Source organism: Galeopterus variegatus, unplaced genomic scaffold (genome assembly GCF_000696425.1).
Source record: "Galeopterus variegatus unplaced genomic scaffold, G_variegatus-3.0.2 Scaffold1018, whole genome shotgun sequence".
Classification (NCBI taxonomy): Eukaryota; Metazoa; Chordata; class Mammalia; order Dermoptera; family Cynocephalidae; genus Galeopterus; species Galeopterus variegatus.
In genome coordinates, this window is record NW_007727129.1 from 386,895 (window position 1) to 394,602 (window position 7,708).

Here is a 7,708-nt window from a genome sequence, read left to right on the forward strand (position 1 = left end):
ACGGGCCGGGTGGGCCTCACCTGGTCCCGATGCGAATATACTGGGCCTCACGGTCGGGGCCGGGGAGCACTCTCGTCTCTGCACGTGCCGCCCGGTGCGGAGCCCGGACGCCCTGGCCCCACCCGGCACGGACCCCAGACCCCGGGAAGGGGCGGGGGAGAGGGGCGGAAGCGCGGGGGCGAGAGCGAGCCGCCACGTGCAGGGGAGTGCGTGGTCAGGCACCCACTCGGGCGCATGTGTTTACCTTGCCGCTTCCGCCCCGCGCGCTCTGTCTTTCCCGGGTGAAGCTCGGAACCTGCCCCTCCTTACTTCCTACCCATGACAGGCGTCGCTCCCGCCCAATGGCAGGGTCCACGCCGCTCCAGGAGGACGAGGAGGGGGTTAACCCGGTCCTCCCCAGAGGCGAGGGAGAAGGGCCTCGGTGACTGATGTCACTTTCTAATCAGCTGACCTGCCTGGGGTACCAGAAGGAAGGCCTTGATATGGAAGCTGTGGGTGGGGAGGGCGGCAGGTGACAGTCTTGGCGAATGTGTCACTTCCCCCAACCCCGACGGCCTGTCTCACTTTCCTCATGTGTGGGTCGGGGATAACTCTAAATGCATGACTACTTCTGTGCCGCTGTCAAATTCAGAGAACAGGCAATGTTTTAGTCTGTCTGCTTCTGGAGACCTTTTCCAGAGCCTGGGAGGTGGGGCAAGGAATCAGGAAAGGATCTGGAAAAAATGACCCTCATAATCATCTGGCCCTTGACATGGGTGGGTCTACCTTCTGTCTCCCCGTAGTATTCTCTCTCTGAGGCTGCCTGTTGTGGAGTCTTCAGCAGCGCAGAACTTGCCCGTGTTCATGGAGCAGTTCGTGTTGGGTTGCTGGCAGCTCTTGTGCACTCTGTATCTTATGTTAATGATTATGCTGTTGCTTACTTTTCATGAAGCTCTTGTAGCCAAGGCAGAAATGAGATCCACCTAACAATTAATTCACCAATTGACCAGCACACAGCCATCCTTCTCTTGCTGGGTGCCTGGACTCAAGAAGCTCCTGAGACTCGCAGGACACGGTGTGATAGAAATCTGTGTGGTTTGGCTTTGGCACAGTCCTTCCCTTCCCTTCCCTTTGATTTACTGGGATGGGCTTTAAAATCCCTTTATTGGCGCTGATGAGGTTTTGCTGTGACAGCAACATCGCAAAGGGCATCCTGATAAAGTGCAGGCGTGTGCTGTGACGCCTCTGGAGGCGGCCTTCTCGAAGCCTGATGTTTTCAGGGACATGGAACTTTAAAAAAGGTGTTAGTCTAAGCAGATGGGTGGGTCTGGAAAGGTGTAGGTGGGCTGTGCAGGTGGGTGGGACACACCTACACCTATTGCATTGTGGGCAGCCAACACTAATAATAAGAACTTTTCTCCTGAGTAACCCAATAGGAATGTCTGAGTTTGACCTTGGTAGAGGGACTCAGCTTTTATAACCTAAAACTAGACCTCTCATTATTCCAAAGTGAAACGTTTATTAGAGCAAAAAACAAACCAGGCTTCTCTTCTGGAGCACGTTTACCTTTTGTACTTGACCCTAGCCTGGGCTTTGAGGGACTGGTTCCAAGTTCAGTGTTGCTTACTTTCCAGGTGGTTGCTAAAAATGAGAGTTGGATAGAGGGTACTTGGAGAAGTCAGCTTTTACTAAGGGTCGAAGCTTTCTATACGCCAGCTCTTTCCAGCACCCTCAAGGCTGCTGTTAAGATCATTTTCCAGACCATTCGTTGTCCACCGACATGCACACTTTCACTCTTGGGGCTCCGTGATAGCTGGAGAGTTTGTTTACAATCTCAGGCCATCTAGACCTAGAAGAAGTTATGCCTGTTTCTATCCTGGCTGTTTCTGAGTCTAAAGGTTTCTGGTGTGGACTTTCTGGATTTCAGGTCCAGTCCACACGGGAAATGGAAATCCGGCCAGCTGGGAGAATTCTCTGTGTGGCTGCTCCTCAGAGCAGTAAACAGTGACTCACCCTTTCTCTACTCCCCACCCTCCCTGTTCTCTGCTAATGGAAGATGCATTGCTTCGGTATTTACTTTTGCTTTTTATAAGTCACAAACTCGTCATATTTCCGCTTTCTTTCAGTTTCAGGAAATTGAAAATGTCATCTTAAAATTGTAGAATTTTAGAGTAGGTAGAATTGAACGTGTGTGATCACACAGTCTGCCCTGACCACCCATTTTAGGTGAGGAAACTGAAACCAGGAAGGTTTGCTCCTCTGGCTTGAGGTTGCAGAGTTGGTAACTGGGAGTCTGGTGCCTGGGGTCTGGTCCAGCACCTGCCTGCTTTTCAGTGCTGCCTGTCTGGGTGTCCTGGGGAAGGATGGTGTGGGGACTTAGCATGGAAGCTGCTCTCCCAGGCTCCCCTCTCCCTGCCCGAGTTCATGGCCCTCCAGTGCGGAGTTGGCACATCTATTTACAAAGCAGAACTTTCTCAATGCCACGGCACTCTGCAGGGAGTTGGGCGAGCCAGTGAGGTAAGATGCCACCCATCCCTGTTTGCCAGGAGCTTACCATGCAGTGAGGAGGCTGACCTGTCCACAGAAAGATCTAGAACTAGGTCTTGGTAGAGGACACTTGCCTACCACAAAGAGGACAGGAGGAGGGCTTTCTGGAAGAAGAAGGGTTGGAGGGGGCAGGGACCACGTGCCCAGTGTAGGAGACTATCAGAAGCTACAGGTGGAGGCCTGAAATTGCAACAGGAGGCTAGGAGCGGGGGTTCAGGAGGGACCCCAAGATCAGTGTCAGGGGGTCCTGTTCATCCAAAACTGTGTCCAGACAGAAGAAGCTGGGGGCCTGAGCCAGGGCAGGTGCTGCAGTGACTTGATAAGGGAAAGAGATGAGGGACTGGGGGCTAGTCCATGGAATGATGCGGTGGGGGCAGGGTTGTCACCCCTGAGCTGGAGGGACAAGTGGGTGGAGGATGGGCATGTCTGGGCCATCACAGTTTTCCAGGGGACGTCCCTAGCTAGACATAGAGGTCGGGATCTGGTTGAAGCCTCAGGACAGGAGGGGAGAAAACAGAACCCTGAAGGGAAGCTGGAGGCAGAGGGATCACTCAAAGAGGCAGGAAATGGGGAGGATGAGTGGTGGGAACGAGAGGGGCCACTGGAGGTGGTGTGGCATGGCATGTGGCTTTCTATCAGCCTTGCAGCTGCCTGAGTCACCTCTGGATGTAGCCGGGATGACACAGCTTCCTTGGACTGCAAATGCAAGGTGACCAGACGTCCTCCAAGCCGGGCAGACAGTCATGGCTTGCCGGAGGGCAGCCAGCCAGGGCTGGGCTGCAGATTGCTGTGGGCTGGTTGGGGGATGCTGAGTGGGGTGCCACAGGACACATCCTGCATGCTGAGGGCAGCCAGCCAGGGCTGGGAGGGGCAGGAGGGGTGGTCGGGAGCCTTCCTGGTCTAGGACCTCATCTTCATAGTATGCATCCTCATTAGCTCATCTGAGGGACCAGCTGGGGCTGCAGTTGGTCAACATGTATCTATGTGACAAGTGTCTACTGGGAACCAGTGCTGTGTCGGCCCCACCCACCCTGTGGCCCACTGGGAGGCCACTCGGCTTTGGGTCTCTTGTAAAAAGGCTCCCAGCCTCCAAGCAGAAGTAGCCACATCCTCAGCGGCTTCTGGTTTTGTGTGTTTGCATTTGTCAGAGTGAGTTGTTGATGAGCAAGGGCAGTTGCTGCTTTGCTGCCTGGATTTTTGAACAGTTCTCTTGGACAGAACTGTCTTCCGTTCCTGTCTTCCTCCTGCCCCTCCTCCCTCTTCCTGTATGAGACCTGTGTAGAATAGCAATGGAAATGGTACTCCCGCCTTGTCAGACTGGCCAGGAGGGCTAGAGGGAGCAGGGATGTGGAGTTGCAGTCACTGTTGTCCCCGCAGGGAACAAGGACAAGCTCCTTATGAGAGCCCACCGTGCTAGGCATCAGAGATTTGGCAATGAATGAGATAGGTGGTCTAGGTTAGTCATTTTATCTAGGTAAGAATTAGAATGCCTTGAAACTGTGAAATCTTTTCCTCTAGATAATCTCATACCTAGGACTGTTTAGGGATGGAGGTCATTGCTCCCAGTTAGCCACCTGACCTTATTCATGGAGAAAATGTTCCCCCTGGGCCCTTAGCTGGGTCCTTCTCATCCTTTGCCAGCACATTGAGAGACAGAGCATTGCTGGGGATGTCCAAGGCTGTTAATCGCCCCCAGATGAGTGCTGTCAGAGCAGTGAGTGCCAATGAATGTTTGCTAGGAGTTGAAAAGTAAAAAAAATGATCCACTGGGATGAGATCGCTGTCCCTGGCTCACCTGTTTCCTGAAAGGGCAGTTTCTGGACTGTTGGACCGGGGCTACCTGCCCTGTCCTCCAGGATGCCAGGCACGGAATTCCCATCCTCTGTGACATGCTTTCCTGGGTGAAGGAGCCCTGCCCTGCTCTTGATGGGACCCGGGCCCTTTGGTCTCCGTCTTGGAAGAGGAGGGGCACGGCAGCCCTGGCTCGGTAGTTTATTTGAAACTGCAGTCACTGGAGTTGACTCCATTTAAGGCTTCTGGTGTGTTTCACTTTCTTTTGGGGGAAATGATTTTTCCTGTTGAATCTTGTTGAGGTATATATCATCAGGAAATTTCAGACTTTGGGCTAAAAACCCAACCTCTTCAATTAGAAAAATAGTCACCTAAAAGGTATTCCAAGTTATAGGTACTGACTGTGTGAACTTTCTTGACCAGCTGCTTCTTCAGGGATGTGGGAGGCAAGTGCTGTAACTCTTACTTAGGTCAGTGAGCACACAGCCATAGAAGTTCAGACCCACTGTCCCAGGATCCCAGCCTTGGCATTGACTGCTGAACTTCCCTGGTGACTCAAGTGGTCAGATGTATGTGTGTAGCATTGCTGAAGTTTTTGTTAGTTGATGGACGTAAGACAGCACCCAGAGCATCCTCATCGGAAGCTGCTGAAGAGGCATTTTTATGTGCTGGCCTGTGGCTGAGGCAGTTGTGCTTGCATTGGACCCACAATAGAAGGGGAAGCCAACTTCATGGGGATTCCTGTCACCCATGGGATGCTCTCCTGCCTGGCGTGACCTCCTAAGGCTTCAGTCTCTAGTCTCAGAAAGGAGTCCCTTCTCTGTGTGCTCTGGTGGTCACTAAGGCTGCCTAAGGTTTAATGGTTTACAAAATCCCTGTTAGAGCAGTTGTTGTTTTTAAATCAGTTGTGTTACAAACTCTTTTTCACACATATAAAACTCTTCTCCGAATCTCTTTCAAAGCAAGCCGTCATTTTTCTTGCCTTTGATATTTGAAGTGACTTTAGCTGAATAATGCATAGCTTTATTTTGTGCATTTTGGGTAGACGTAAGTGCTGCACGGTCCTATCCACTGAGCTCACAAGAGAATCACCATACCTGGCCTGTCCTCTGCTCCTGACACCAGACTGAAGGGCAGGACCCTGACCTGCAGCCCATCTGGGCCCCAGAGTGGCTAGGGCTGTCCCTGCTACTCCACCTTTCACGGGGACAGACCACTGAGTTACTGGCCAGGTGGGACACCAGCCTCATCATCGTAGGTTGCCTAGTTTCTCCTGATAGCTGGTCTAGGCTTCCTGGGTAGAGTGGGATCCCATGGCAGAAGCAGAGACCTGATCTGCCTGAGTTAGTGGTGGGCATACTTGAGCACACTGTTGTGCGCTGGCGTCTCCTGCCTGGGACCCCCACCTCCTCCAGCGGCGGCAGGTCTCTAGTTCCTCAGAGGGGTCCTGCAGGTGTGCCCCAGAGCACTGGGGGCTTGAGAGGGGAGCCTCAGATGTGGTCTAGGAGCTCCAGGTCAGGGTTTCTCTCCCAGTGTCACCTGCTCCACCCAATCCTGTGACTTTTGGGAACTGGATGGGACCTTAGGGTCCTTTGTTTTGATCCTCTCATTTTTCAGAGGAGGAAATGAAGACCCACAGAGAGAAGAGTGTTTACTTAGTCGTCCCCCAATGTTGTCATATGCTGAACAAGGCATTTTGGGAGACAGTAACTATTACCGCAGCTTTTGTACGTATCCACTCAGTACTCCTGTGTTATTATCATCTTGAAAACAGAGAGTCCAGGGGACTCCTAGGGGTTGCTCTTCTCCTGGTGGCCCAGCATCCCCAGAAGCCAAGTGAGGTTGCTGAGGTGGGCTCAGAGTGGGCAGATGCGTTCTCAGTGCTGGGCTTCAGACCAGCTAAGGGAGGGACCTGTGGTGGGGCTGTGGCCAGGTAGGTAACCTTGACTTCATGTAAGTAGTTGATGGACACTTGTGGGGTCACACACGGGGGCCAAGCCCCAGTCCTGTGTGCATCCTGGTCACCTCAGTGTCCCACCATAGTGCATCACAGGAGGCATCTCTTCAGTGGAAAGATACCTGTCCTGGACTTTGCCCTTCAACACCCAGCTGAGCTCAGCAGGTCACCCTGGGTCTGGCCAGAGGGCCCTTCCACTGGGTCCTTCCTTTTCCGCTTCGCTTTGCTGGCCAGGCGGTGGGCCCCAGGGTCCTCGCAGGGGTGGGAGGGGCCTTGGCTCTGTGGGAATGTGAGCTCCCAGCTCTGTAAACAGCTGGTGACTCACCGCATAGCTATGTCACTGGCCGGCTCCAGCCCTGAGCACTGACGTGCTCTGGAGTGTGAACTGGAAGGGTACCTCAGCGGCGCCTCCTCCCTCTCAACATGGAAAAGTTTCTCATGGCACTGCCAGCCACCTGGTTCCGCAAGTGCCTCATGGGTGGTGGGAGCCAGCTGGGGCCCATGGATTCTCTAGTGTTGCTTTAACCCCAGCACAGAATGGGAGGGGTGGGCTCCTGGGGCACATGTTGGATCCTTCCTGAATGACAGGGGTCAAGTCGCTATTGGAAAGCAGCTCTCTGCCCTCCCTGTTAGCGTTATGTGCATTGCTGTTGTCCTGTCTCAGGCACATGGATGTAATCATGGGGAGTGCTTGGTCCTCCCTCGCAGAGGGGCCTGGAGCCCACCTGAGGCCTTACCCATCCCCCCACCCCTGCCATCACTCTCTGCCTGTTGTCAGTGCCCGTGAGTGTGGCCAGCATTGCCAGGGCAGCTGGGCTGAGACCCTGCCTTCCCTTTGCTGTCTGGTAGTGGAGGGTGGGTGGGCTGTGGAGGCGGGGCCCAGGTGCCCCCATCAGAAGTAGGGCTAGAGGGTGGAGGGATTCAGGCCCACTTGTCCCATGTCCCGGGCCTGCAGGGAGATCACCCGCCTTGCCTAGCTCAGGTCAGATGGAGGAAGCTTCCCTGCAGCCCATCCTCTGGTGCCCAAGGACCCCTTGCCTTCATGTTTCTCTGATGTTCCTTCTGCTCAGCTCATCTTGTCTGGCATTTGGAATGTGGGGGGTGGGGACCCTGGTCCCATAAGACATCAAATGTCTTTCCCTTTCTCCAGCCCACACTTGGACCCTCTGCCCCTTCCCCAGTTGTTGGGGTGTGAATGGGTTTGTTTACTGCCTGACAACCTCGTGATGTCTTCACACAGGCCTGACCTGAAGTCATGATTGCTTTTGGGCTTCTCCGTTTCCATGACGACCATCAGGGGTTGGCTACTTCCCAAGGTCGCCATGGCAACTATCAGAGGGGAATCGTGCTTGGGATGCTTTGGCTGGGTTTTTCATGAATGATTAGAATGTGTGACACAATGCAGACTCGAAAATGAGAAGGGCGGGAGGTGGG